At 41.5% G+C, this 13,816-nt stretch overlaps 1 protein-coding gene across 10 annotated transcripts in view; it reads left to right on the forward strand.

Moving 5' to 3' along the window:
* Positions 1-13,816, forward strand: part of LOC121290509 (HMG box transcription factor BBX) — a 204,268-nt gene that overhangs the window by 147,884 nt on the left and 42,568 nt on the right. The window lies entirely within an intron of this gene.

Consider the following 13,816-nt stretch of genomic DNA (forward strand, 5'->3'; position numbering starts at 1 on the left):
GAAATTGTCTGCTGCATACCAAGATCTAGATCGTTTATATATATTTATAGATATATATATTTATACATATCAGGAAAAGCAAGGGTCCCAGTACCGACCCCTGGGGAACTTCACTACAAACCTTCCAGCCCGAAAAATATCCATTAACCATTACTCCCTGTTTCCTATCACTCAGCCAATTTTGTATCCACATTGCTGCTGCCCCTTTTATTCCATGACCTATAACTTTCCTCACAAGTCTTTGTGTGGCAGTGTATCGAATGCCTTTTGGAAGTCCATATACACCACATCAATGGCCTTGCCCTCATCAACTATCTCTGTTACCTCTTTAAAAAAACTCCAAATTTGTTAGACACGATTTACCTTTAACAAATCCATGTTGACTTTTTCGAATCAATCCACTTCTTTCCCTGTGACTATTAATTCTAGCCAGAATAATTGTTTCTAGAAGTTTCCCCACCATCCAAGTTAAACTGACTACTCTGCAATTGCAGGGCAGATCTTTACAACCCTTTTTGAACAAGGGCATAATGTTTGCAATTCCCCAGTCCTCCAGCACCTCCCCCGAATTTAGGGAACATTGAAAGATTGTTGCCAATGTCTCTGCAATTTCCACTCTTACTCCTTCAATATTCTTGGATGTATCTCATCCAGTCCCAGTGCTTTATCAACTTTTAAATATCAACAGCTTATCCAATATCCCCTCCTTATCAATTTTAAACCCTTCTAGTGATCGAGTTTCCTCCTCTGTCACCATGGCCTGGGCAGCATCTACCTCAAAGGTAAAGATAGATGCAAAGTACTCATTTAAACCTCAGCCATGCTTCTTGCCTCTGGTGTAAATCCCCTTTTTGGTCCCTATTCCTCCTTTTACCACCCTTTTACTATTGATGTGTTTATAGAATACTTTAGAATTTCCTTTAATGTTAGCTGCCAGCCTTTTTTCATCCCTCTTTGCTTCTCATATTTGCTTTTTCACATCCCTTCTAAACCTTCTGTATTCAGCTTGATTCTGACACCTGTTGTAAGCACACTTTTTCTTCTTTAACTTAGTTTCTATCTCCTTTGTCATCCATGGAGCTCTGGATTTGTTTGTCCTACTCTTCCCTTTTGAGGAAACATACCTTGACTGTGCCCAAACCATCTCCACTTTGAAGGTTCAGTACAGTTTTTCCTGCCAACCTTTGGGCACAGCTCCGTTCTTGCCCCATTGAAGTCCACTCTGTGCCAGTTGATTTATTCTTACTCTGGATTGACCAATATCTTTTTCCACCGTAATCCTAAACCTTATGATACAATGATCACTGCCCCCTAAATGTTCCCTTACTGTCACTTGATCTACCTGGCCCACCTCATTCCCAAGAACCAGGTCTAGCAGTGCCTCCTTTCTTGTTGGCCTGGACACATACTGCTGTGGGAAATTCTCCTGAACACAATCTAGGAACGCTTATCCCTCACTGCCCCTTACACTACCACTATCCCAGTCCATATACGGGTAATTGAAGTCCCCATTATAAATAATGTAAGTTCCTTGCAGATTTGTTTCTCTATATCCTTCCCACTGGCTGGTAGTCTATATATTACGCTGAGCAACGTAATTCTACCCATTCCTTAGCTCTCACCAAATCGATTCTGTCCTTGAATCCTCTGACACATCCTCTTTCTCCAGTACTGCAATACTTTCCTTAACCAAAAAAGCTACCCCTCCACCGTTTTTCCCTTTCCTATCTTTTCTGAACACTTTGTAACCAGGAATATTTAGCACCCGGATCTGCCCTTCCTTAAGCCAGGTCTCTGTTATCATTACAACGTCATAATCCCACAAGGCAATCTGTGCCTGTAAGTCCCCTATACTCCATGCATTCATATACATGCAGTATAACCCTGATTTAGAATTCATTACTTGCTCCCTTACTCCAATTCTGACTCTCTGTTTTAGTGCTATCTGCCTCTCCCAGCATTCTGTGCACCTTGGTATTACTTTCTAATATTCCCTCCTGGTTCCCACAAACCTGCTGAGTTAGTTTAAACCTTCGCCAACTGCACTGGCAAAAAGACCCGCAAAGAACTCAGTCCCGGCTCTGTTCAGATTCAACCCGTCCTGCTTGCACAGCCGCCATCTCCCCCAGAGCCAGTCCCAGTGTCCCAGGAATCTAAAGCCCTCCCTCCTGCACCATCTTTCCAACCACACATTTATCTGTCTTAATCTTCCTATTTCTGTACTCACTTACACGTGGCATTGGGAGTAATCCAGAGATTACTAATTTAGATGTTCTGCTTGCTAATTTTCTACCTAGCTCCCTAAATTCTGATTGCAGGACCACATCCCCTTCCTACCTATGTTGTCAATACCATTGTGGACCACGACCTCTGGCTGTTCGCCCTCCCCCACAAGGATGTCCTGCACCCGGTCTGTGACATCCTTGACCCTAGCACCAGGGGGGCAACAAACCATTTTGGAGTCACGTTGATGGCTGCAGAAACGCCTGTCTGCTCCCCTAACTAAAGAATCCCCCATCAGTACTGTCCTTTTGCTCTTCTTCCTCCCCTGCTGTACAGCTGAGCCACCCATGGTGCCACGGGCTTGGCTCTTGCTGCACGCCAAGGATCCATTGCCCTCACCGATATCCAGAATGGAAAACCGGTTAATGAGACTCCTGCACTACCTGCCTGTTTCTCTTGGGACTGCCTGGCGGTCACCCATTCCCTATCTGCCAGCTTGTCCCTAACTTGCAGTGTGACCACCTCTCTGAACATGCTATCCACGTAGTTCTCTGCCTCACGGATGCACCCCAGTGACTCCAGCCGCTGCTCAAGCTCTGAAACACGGAGCTCAAGCCTGTGCAGCTGGTGACACTTCCTGCACATGGGCCGGTCTGGGTCATGAGAAGTGTCCACGACTCCCCACATGCCACAGGATGGGCATTCTGTTTGGCTGAGCTGTCCTGCCATGCCTTAACCTTAAACTTTTAAATCCTACTTTATAAACCTTACCAAAAAATACAGTTCGTCCTTTATTCTAAACCTTAGGAATAGAATAAACCTTAAACACTTAACTAGATACTCACCAAACAGCTAGCTTCTTCTCCAACCAATCAAATTGCTTCTTTCCAATGATGTCACAATTTGTTTCTTTTCACTCTCCTTTTGAACTCAGCGCGGGCTGGTTCTGAGCAGCTGACAAGTCGGCCTCTCCGACTGCTGTTCCTGAAGGTGAGTGATGAGTTCGACTGTGGTTTGCCTGTTTTGTACTGGGCTCAATTGTTAAGTTTCAAAACAAAATGCACAGCAGGGCACTTAACAACAACATTTAGACTGAAGAGTAAGATTCAAAGCTTACACTCAAAATGTTAACTATTCTCTTTCAGATGCTGATTTATTTGTTGTGTATTTCCTGCATTTTAATTTTTTCAGGCTTCGTAAGTATTTACAAGTAATTGTCAGAAAACTGAGCTAGTGAAGTTGACACTGATGAATAAAAGCAGATTGAATTCTCCACTTCTATATATTTCTTATATAATCAACAAATAGTCTAAAAAAAAACTGTTAAGCCTGACGAATGGAAAATAATTCTGTCTTTGTCCAAGTCTTGGAGTATCCTTATGTGATTTGCATCCTTGTTAACAACTTCAGATCAGTTTCCTTTTGGATACCAGATGCAGTTGCAGATTTTCCAAAATATAGTATTTTACTATTTTTTCCCCATTTTTCTTAATGCCTTGATTGAAAAGAAATGTGCATGTGTGAATCTGCCATGTTGTTGCTCATTTAGCTCAAAGTTATGTTCCAAAGACACGCATGTTCTGTTATTTAGATGAATTGTTTATTAAAGGCCAGTACTGGGAACGAAATTTATAAATATTATAAAATCATGGTAACTAAAGGAGAGTAGAGGGAATATGTTCTACTGAAATTTATTTCCTTCTAAGATGGGTAGAACTAGGCAGTTAATGATATAAAGAATGGGCAATATATTTATAAAAAGGCAGCAGTGGAAATGAAATTTATATTGCTAAATATACTTTTTTAAACATCTGGCATTGGCTATTTATTTGATTTATTTATTTGAGGTGGCGGTTCAATTTATGAAAAGGATGCAATAGGAACATATTTTAGAAGGATTTGCTTCTGGGGAAAAAGACAAGCTTTGAGGGACATACCACTTTTTAAACTTAAGAGTATAAGAAATAGGAACAGGAGTAAATCATAAGGCCTGTCTGGCTTGGCCCCACCATTCAGCCTAAACTCCACTTTCCTGCCACATCTCTTGATTCCCTGAGAGACCAAAAATCTGCCTGTCTCAGCCTGGAACATCGAGAATGCTGTGGGGTAAGAGAATTCCAAAGATTCCCAACACTGTGAAGAAATTTCTCCTCATCTCCGTACTGAATGATCGGCCCCTTATCCGAGACTGTGCCCTTGTGCTCCAGCTTCCTCAGGCGGGGAAGCAACCTCTAAGGTCTGGATTTTCTCAGAGTTGGGCTGACTCTGGAGGTCTTTAACAATGGCAGGTGGGACCCTAATGCAGATCCCACTGTTGCTGGCGGGGAAAGGGGATGGGACATGAATCACACAGGAGGGCAACCCAAATTCAGCAGGGCCATTTGAAATTGGTGTCGAGTTCAAACAGACCACATTGTCACTTTTCCAAGGGCCTTGGCCCACCGGGTAGGAGTCACAATTTTACAAGGAGGCATAAACATTCTTGAAGACAGATAAGGTCTGTTTAAATGTCATGATCTGAAAGGATTTAAATCTTCAGCCCCTTAAAAATGTAAAAAAAAACAAGCTGCAGCTTTTGGTTAGAGAGAAAAAGAACAAATACCCAGTGCTGGAGTGCATTGATTGACTGGCCGTCTGGTATAGCTTAGAAAAAAAATTAACTGTTGGTTCCTGAAGTTTCAGTAGACCTCATTGTTAACCTTTCCCAAGAGTGGTTATTATAACTGAGCCCATTATGAATGTTTTGCTGAGTTTCAAAAGCTCCAAAACCACCCATCTCAGAAGGGATCTGAGTTCACATTTTGATTGACAACTTTAAAAGCCTGTCTTTGCTTGTTTTTACAACAGAAATACTACTTGAGGGGATTTAAATTTTGTGAATGCGTTTCACGAATGAGAGTTTTCTTTCCATATCAAATGTGTATAACTGAGAATTCTCTTGGCTGATTAGAAGTTTAATTATTTTGTCTCCACATGGCTTCTGAGGCCTTTCCGTAGTGAATGCTAGGTGAGTGGCCATGGAGAGTCATGGAGCTGGTATGGGGGTGGATGGGGGGTGTATAGGGATATGATGATTAGGTGGGAGGTGAGGACTAGAGGGCCCAAGAGCCTTTTATACAAATGGGTCAAAGTCTCAGAGAACTGAGGTGGGCCTTCTAACAAGCCTGCTTCTGTGGCCGCCTCTGAATTGCCTCCGGGGGCAGTGGGCCCAACTCCATTCCACCCTTGCCTCTCCGGAATGAAAATATGCCAGGCAGAGGCCCTTTGAAAGGAGACAAGTCTGCCAAATAGGGAAATTTCCCAATTTAAGTTCCCGTCTCGATGGTGAAAATCCAGCCCTAAGTGTCTACTCTGTCAAGTCCCTTCAGAATCTTAAACAAAAACAGAATTACCTGGAAAAACTCAGCAGGTCTGGCAGCATTGGCGGAGAAGAAAAGAGTTGACGTTTCGAGTCCTCATGACCCTTCAACAGAACTGATTGAATATTAGGAAAGGGGTGAAATATAAGCTGGTTTAAGGTTTGGGTGGGGGTGAGGGGGGAGGGTGACGGGGGAGGAGGAGAGAAGTGGGGGGTGGGTGGTGTGGTTGTAGGGACAAGCAAGCAGTGATAAGATGTCACAGACAAAGAACAAAGAAGTGCTGAAGTTGGTGATATTATCTAAACGAATGTGCTAATTAAGAATGGATGGTAGGGCACTCAAGGTACAACTCTAGTAGGGGTGGGGTGGGAAGAGTAGCAGGACATACAAGATTTAAAAATAATGGAAATAGGTGGGAAAAGAAAAAATCTATATAAATTATTGGAAAAAACAAAAGGAAGGGGGAAGAAACAGAAAGGGGGTGGGGATGGAGGAGGGAGTTCAAGATCTAAAGTTGTTGAATTCAATATTCAGTCCAGAAGGCTGTAAAGTGCCTAGTCAGAATCTTGTGTGTTTCAATGAGATCAGCTCTCATTCTTCTAAACTCCAGAGGGTATAGGCCCAATTTACTCAGTTTCTTCTCATAGGACAGGAACCTCATCCCAGGGACCAATTTGGTAAAGATTTGATCTCTCAGCTCCAATGCAAGTATACCCTTCCTTAAATATAGAGACCAAAACTGCACACCACTCCAGGTGTGGTCTGACCATAACTCAATACAATTGTAACAAGACTTCCTTATTATTTTACTCTAATCCCATTGCAATAAAAATTAGACCATTTGCCTTCCTAATTGCTTGCTGTACCTGCATGTTAACTTGCTGTGTTCCTTGTACGATTACACCCAATTCCCCCTGAACATCAACATCGCCAAGTTTCATGGCTTTAAACAAATTTTGCTTTTCCATTCTTACTATCAAAGTGAATGACTTCATATTTCCTGACATTATACTTCATCTGCCACCTTGTTGCCCACTCACTTAACCTGTATATATTGTTTACAGCTTCTGTGTCCTCACAGCTTATGTTCCCACCCAGCTTTGTGTCATCAGCAAACTTAGATAGATCACTCTGTCTCTTCATCTAAGTCATTAATATGGGTTGTAAATAGCTGAGACCCCAGCATTAATCCTTGCAACACTCCACCAGTTAGAGCTTGCCAACTTAAAAATGCCCGATTTAATCCTACTTTTTGCTTCTTGTCTGTTAACCAGTGCTCTATCCATACCAATATATTACCCCTACTCCATGAGCCCTTATCTTGCCTTTTGTGTGACATCTTATCGAATGCCTTTTGGAAATCCAAGCATACTACATCTACAGGTTCTATTTTATCTACCCTACTAGTTACATCCTCAGAAGACTCTAATAAATTTGTTAAACAGGACTTCACTTTCCTAAAACCATGGGGAGAATTTTCCCCTCGTTGTTTTGGAGGGGGGTCTGCGCCGCCATTTTATGTGGGCGGGCCAATTAAGGCCCACCCAATGTGACATGTGCCCGGAAGCACTGAGCGCTCCATGGGGAGGAGGTTGGGGGGTGGGGAATTCCCTAAATCGGGGCATGCGAGTGAAAGAACACAGAAATCTCCCCGAGGCACAGAGCTGCTTCAGGGAGATTAGTTTAAGTTCCCAAAATTTTAATAAAGAAAAAAATTTTAAGACATGTCCCCTCATGTGACAGCGTCACATGAGCTGGGACATGTCGATGAATTTTTATAAAAATTTTTATTCACTTTATAAACACTTCATGAAACCTCATCCCACGCGTGGATGAGGTTCCATGAAAAACGCGAAGGCCGCCTGGGCTCTTCGCCTGCCCACCAACCTTAAGGTTGGACGGGCAGCTTGGTTTATTAGTATTTGATTGATTGATATTTAATTGACATTTAAATGGCCTCAATAGGCCTTTGACAGTTTGGTGGGCGCGCAGCCGAGTCGGCTGCATGCCCACGAACTGAAAATCTAAATGACGCACGGTGATGTCAGGGCACCTGCCTGACGTTGCCTCGTGTCATTTTACGCCTTGGTGAGCAGGCCTCGTCCCCGCTTGCTGAGCCGAAGATTCAGGCCCATGTTGACTTTGTCTGATCGTGTATGATTTTCTAAGTGCTTTACTAAGATTTCTTTAATGATAGGTTACATATTTTCCTGCTAACTGGCCTGTAATTCCCTGTCCTTTCTTGAATAGTGTTTACTAACTTCCAATCCACTAACACCTTTACAGAATCTAGGGAATTTTGAAAAATCATAGCCAAACATCCACTATCTCTGTAGCTACCTCTTTTAGAACCCTAGGGTGTAAGCCATCGGGTTTTGAAGATCTGTCACAATATAGTGCCTTAAGTTTCTTCAATACTTTTTCTCTGTTGATATTGATTGCCTTAATTTCCTCACTTTTATTGGCCCCTTGGTTACTCTCTGTTTCTGAGTTGCAATGTATTTCTTCTTGTGAAGACAGATATAAAACATTTGCCCAATGTCTCTGCCATTCCTTCATTCCCTTGATCAATTCTCCCCTCTCTACCTCTAAGGGATCAACATTTACCTTAACTACCCTCCTTTTAATATACTTGTATAAGCTTCTACAATATGTTTTTATTTTCCTGGCTAGTTAACGCTCATATATTACTTTTTAAATTTACTTTTGGTGGCTCTTTGTTGGTTTCTAAGATACTCTTAGTCCTCAGGCTTGCCACTAAGCTTTGGAACACCCTGAGCTGCTTCTTTTAATCTAATACTTAAGTTCCTTAAGTAAACAATGGATGGATCTTTTTCTCAGTTTTTGTTTTTTTAACAGGATGTTCATTTGTTGAACATTTTGAATTGTTTCATTAAATGTTTCCCACTGTTTATTTATCGCCATACCTTTTAGCCTATTTAGCTTATTACATGCTGCACAGGTAACCGTTTCACATTTAACAATTACACATGTCATAGTTAAGAAGTTATAAGGGCTTAAACAAAACAAAAGTAAATAAATATAACAAGTAGGATTAGCAGAATTTAAGCATAATAGAATTGTCATAACTCAGAACCTGCCTTTTCTCCTGTTCTCCTTCAATAGGTAAACTAGGAACAATTCCCACAGCAAGAATTCTGTTTACTAAGTCACTTCATAAATTAAATTTTTACAAGGGAACAGGTTCATAAATCCCATGAATAAACTCTATTAATACTTTTTTTCATCAAACCACCTGGAAGACAAATCTCATCAGCTATCATCAATGACTGAACTGCCCCAGCATCTCTCAAAATATTAATTTATTTGTTTTGTTGGAGACATAATCCAGTAACCTCCAGTAACCTGACTCACTTCATCAGTATCCAGGGAAGAGTTCCCTTGACTACCCTGAGCCATATCCACTGCGCTAGTAGGTTTTGAGGAAACACACTGCAGTTGTACTATTGCTATTATTTTATCACCTGTTCCCCTTACTCGCAGTCTCCCGAAGACTCCTTAGGCATTCCTATTACTGCCACTGATTTAACTTTCAGCTTCCAACAATTTCCTTTTACATGCCATGTTTTATGGAAATGAAAACGTACTGGTTTCTTTATGTCATTTTTATTCTCTATATCATTTTTATTGACCGGAACAGCTTCTGCCTTCTCCATAAATCCAGAATCTTTACTTTTCCTCCAGTTTCCCTGTGGGTTTAGTAATGGAGATCTGTTGTCCCCTTGCTGCTATTGGGATGCTGTTTCAAAATTCTTCCATTATTATTATCTCTCTCAGATTCTCAAAGCTTTCTTCTAACTTCATTGATTGAAACCATCTGTCAAGCAACATTTCTTTCACCCTGGCAAATTCTATAAATGTTTGATTCCTTTTTTTCAAAATCTAAAATTTTAATTAATATGCATTGGGGCCAATCTCATAAGCGTGAAGGTCCCTAGTCTTCACTGTCTCATAATTTGAGGATCGTTCTTCTGAAAGACCAAAACACTCTGCAAAATAAGAGTCTATAGCCGGAATTTTCCAGCCCCACCCCCACGACGGGAAGCCATTGAAATCTCTGTTCACATCGGCGGGAACAGAACATCCTGCCAGCATGAGGGGCTGGAAAATTCCGGCCACTGTAGCTTTGTAGCCACTTTTTCAAACAAGATAAAATATCGCTCAACTCCGTCCTCAGTGAATTTAGGCACTCGATGAAGATTTTTTGTTAAATCAGAGCTTGGAGTGGGACTCAACTCATCTAACCTGTTAGATTCTCTCTTTCACCCCCTAACCTAAGTGTTTCTTTAGTCATACTGCCTGATTTCTTTCTCTCTTTGAAATGCTTTCCTTATCTCTTTCCTCCCTTGCTAACTTCTCTCTCTGGAGTTCAAGATGAAGCTTTCACGTTTCTCTTTCTTTTTCTATTTCAAACTGCTTCATCTGCCGCGAAATTGTAGGCAACTCAAGCTAAATTCTACCTGGGTCAGTCTTTTCTTCTTCCAATCCCAAATGTTGTGCTATTACCTCAGTTATGTCTGCTTTTTTAGCCTGTTTTTAACTCTAGTATTAGCAGAAAGGTTGAAGTTATTAACCTAACTTTGGTTAATTGTTGCAAAACACTCGGGGATAAATATTCCCTCTCCAGAAAAGTCATAGCAAGTGACAAAGCCATTTTGATTTTCAATAAGTATACTAAAATTTTGTTAGCCTTGACCCCCGCAAGTCCTAGCACACACATACTGTGGATTCAAATTCCGTGAAGGGCCCCCAAATTTGTTATAATCTTGGTGGAGAACAGTAACTTTTTTTTTAAGTAAACAGAATTGAAATCCCAGTTATTTACTAAGAGAATTAAGCCATAAGATTCCACAGTTTAAAACAAAATAATTTTTGCTATACGAGAGTCAACAAAGCAAACACTAAATACTATATATCCTATACTCTAATATCCAGAATTAACATGAGTTAAACATGAACGAACATCCACATTGTGGTCAAATATAACCTATAAACTGCATCTTAAATGGCAAACACTGTACAACTAACACAGATCTTAAGAAATTGACTCAGCAGTCCACTCATATTTTAGTGGTCATAGTGAGTCACAAAGTACTTCAAACCCTATCTTCCTTACAAGGAATTTCAGCTCCTATCCTTCTAGGAGCTGATAGCATGCAACAACCTGAGTTCCACAGGCATGGTATTCACCTCAAATGGCACACTTTGCAGAACCTGCTCAAGTCTTTCTGGTTGGCGTAGAGCCACCACTGTTATCTTCAAGTAACAGAAGCAGCTACAGCAACTTGTTATCTTTGTCTATTCTCTGGCTCGAGCTTCCTCTTCTTGAGTGTTCCTCAATTTGTCAGTTCTGCTCTAGTGGACTCAACAACTGCAGGTGCACAGCTTGGACTGATCTGTGTCCTTTTATATCTTTCAAAAAGGTTTCAGTTTTGATTTCCCAACTTCAGCTTGCTCCTGATTTCCTTAATGACTTGGAAGTTTAGTTTTATTTCCAGGTTTAGCTTTTCCTGCTTTTTTTTACAGTTTCATTTTCAGTTCAGCTTCTGTTTTGCGGTACAATATGCCTCAAAAGGATACAAATTAAATTTAAAAATATAGATACCCTTATGGTCTATATGAAGATTAAGTCCACCACAATTATTGCATTGCCTTTGCTACAAGCTCTATTAATTCTTGCTTAATGGCCTCTCCATTGGTATAACTACTTATTGGGGTCCTATAGATTGCTCTGATTTTCTGATCTTTATTATTCCCAAACTCCACCTACACTGATTCTACTTCCTGACCTTGCATATTGGCCCAAATCTTCCATTATGGTGTGAAGCCTCTGACTCAACTTACATCACTGATACACCTCAGGGACCCTGAGGAAGCCACCATGTGCACACATCCATAGTACTTGTGCAGGAAGTTTAAAGTTTCAATTGCCAGTTTTACCCTGCCCGGACTGTTCATGATCCCAAAGACAATGGGATCAGATGGCCAGGACCACAGAGACTTAGGCTGTTTGCACTATTCTTACCATGGTTTTTGCACAGATTTACTTAAAGTTTTTCATAGCAGGTATAAAACCCAGTGAAACTCTAGTAACCCAAGTAATTCAGCTGGTGGGTCAAAGCACTCCAGAAGCCTTAGCAATGTTCAGCCCCTGTCCTGCAAATGTTTACCCCTTCCCAACAAAGTTAACCCTGCCCTTCCTGGCAATGTTTATTTCCAATCTTCCCCCTCCTGCACCCCAGACAGTGCTCACCCTCTCCTGCACCCTGGATAGTGCTCGCCCCTGTCCCACCCCCAGACAGTGCTCATCGTCTCCCACACCCTGGACAGTGCTCACCCTCTCCTGCACCCTGGACAGTGCTCTTTCTCTCTCTCTCTCTCTCTATCTCTCTCTCCCGACAGACCTTCTAGAATCCCTGGCTGATGTGGATAGGGTCAGCATTGTCAGAATGGACGTACAGGTTGAGCATTTGCATGTTTTCGTGGGTTGAGGGGGTCAACACTGTCAGGTATGAGATGGGGAGGCGAGAGAGGGGCTTGAACATTTTTGAGGGTGAGGGAAGGGATGAACATCGTCAAGGCAGGCTTGGCACTGTCAGTAGGGTGAGGCTGTGCAGTTTGAGGTTGCCAGCTCCATTTAAAACAATGTAAGTCAATGATCTAAAGACGGACCTTAAGGGATGTGTCTGAAGTTCATGATAAGAAAAGGGGGCATGGCTGTGCTGGGATTACATCCGACAATTTGCTTCCCGACTGTGATCATCCCTGTGTCCCTGCTGAGACCGGCATCGGAAGGTGCAAAGACTGTATAGAGTACAATGGTAAGTGGGCAGATTAAATCGGAATTGGTGTCGGACGTTCCCTCTTCGACACTGACTGGAAGATCTGAGACATTGATTTTGAAATGTAGGAGTAGTCAGGAACTTTAGTGAGCGAGTGTAGAATTATTATTTTCAGCAGTGTACGCAATAATGCAAAGCAGAGATTTATTTATGGCGGTTAGGATCATTGTGCAAGAAAAAAAGGTCAAACAACTCTGCACAAGAGAACAAATGCCGTAAGAGCACAAAACAAGAATTTATTTATCATCTGTTTTTGTAGCAGGGCCAGAGTTTTCTTGTGGGAAAACATGATGACACAGAGATGAGCTAAAATATTGTCTTGATGGCACCCAAAATCAATTGTACTGTTTGCCTAAACACCTTGTTGATTCCCCCCGCCCCCCCCCGCACTTTAGTTAATTTTAGCTTGCCTTTTTTTGAGTAGAGATATTGTAGAGGTATGTGGGGGATACAGTGATGCAATAATACTCCATGGGTGTCATGAGGCACAGTGAGTTTGTGATCAGTTGGAGAAGAGTTGGTTGGTAGAGGGCATGATAATTTGGGAGAGGTGGAACTTGTTTCTTCAACTTTGATTCATCTCATTTCTGAATTGAATATGTTCATGTGGCACAGTGAATTATCAGAACATGTCTCCCAAAGCAGCCATTTAAGTAGATTTTTTTATTTTTGCCCCTCTCCATGCCATCTGTTTCCACTCTCCAATTTTCATCTTAGGCAACTGATAGTAGCCCACTTGATACCTTGCCTGATTGATCATTAATATGAGAGTTCGGACAGTAAACACCGGCAGACTGTTGGATCGTGGCTAAAAGTGACCTGCCATATTTCAGCATCCAAACAATTCCAAAAGGACACTGGTTAGAAATCAGAAACTTTTTTTTTCACAGCCTGGAGATGGTAAAGTGAATCGTCGTACCTTCATGAGTGACCCATGTTAGCAGCTAATTCCCTGCAATCTGCTTTAACGTTCGATTGATTCTCTCTTGGCACTTGGAAGCCACTGTCTGTATTGTGAATCTAACTACAAGTGACTTAAGTACATAAGAATGTAAGAATAGCAGGTTCATTCAAGTTGATTTTTTCAAACAGACAGCTTGCATTGTTAAAAATTATCAAGCTTCAAGGGTAATAGGAGCTCTGTACCACAAAAATGATTATCAGGATCATACAGCTCATTGGAAATCAAATCCCTCAGACACTGTATCCCTGTTTGCTGTGCTTTTTGTGTTTGCTGCTGTTTGTTGGTTATTGAGGATTTATAATGTCATAGATGATAGCAACCATCAACATGACATAATTGATTCTATAGACTAGAATGTAACCTAGTTGTAGGACTGTGCTTACCGTTTAAACATCTGTGGTAAAAAG

The sequence above is a fragment of the Carcharodon carcharias genome, chromosome 18, assembly GCF_017639515.1.
Source record: "Carcharodon carcharias isolate sCarCar2 chromosome 18, sCarCar2.pri, whole genome shotgun sequence".
Taxonomy (NCBI): domain Eukaryota; kingdom Metazoa; phylum Chordata; class Chondrichthyes; order Lamniformes; family Lamnidae; genus Carcharodon; species Carcharodon carcharias.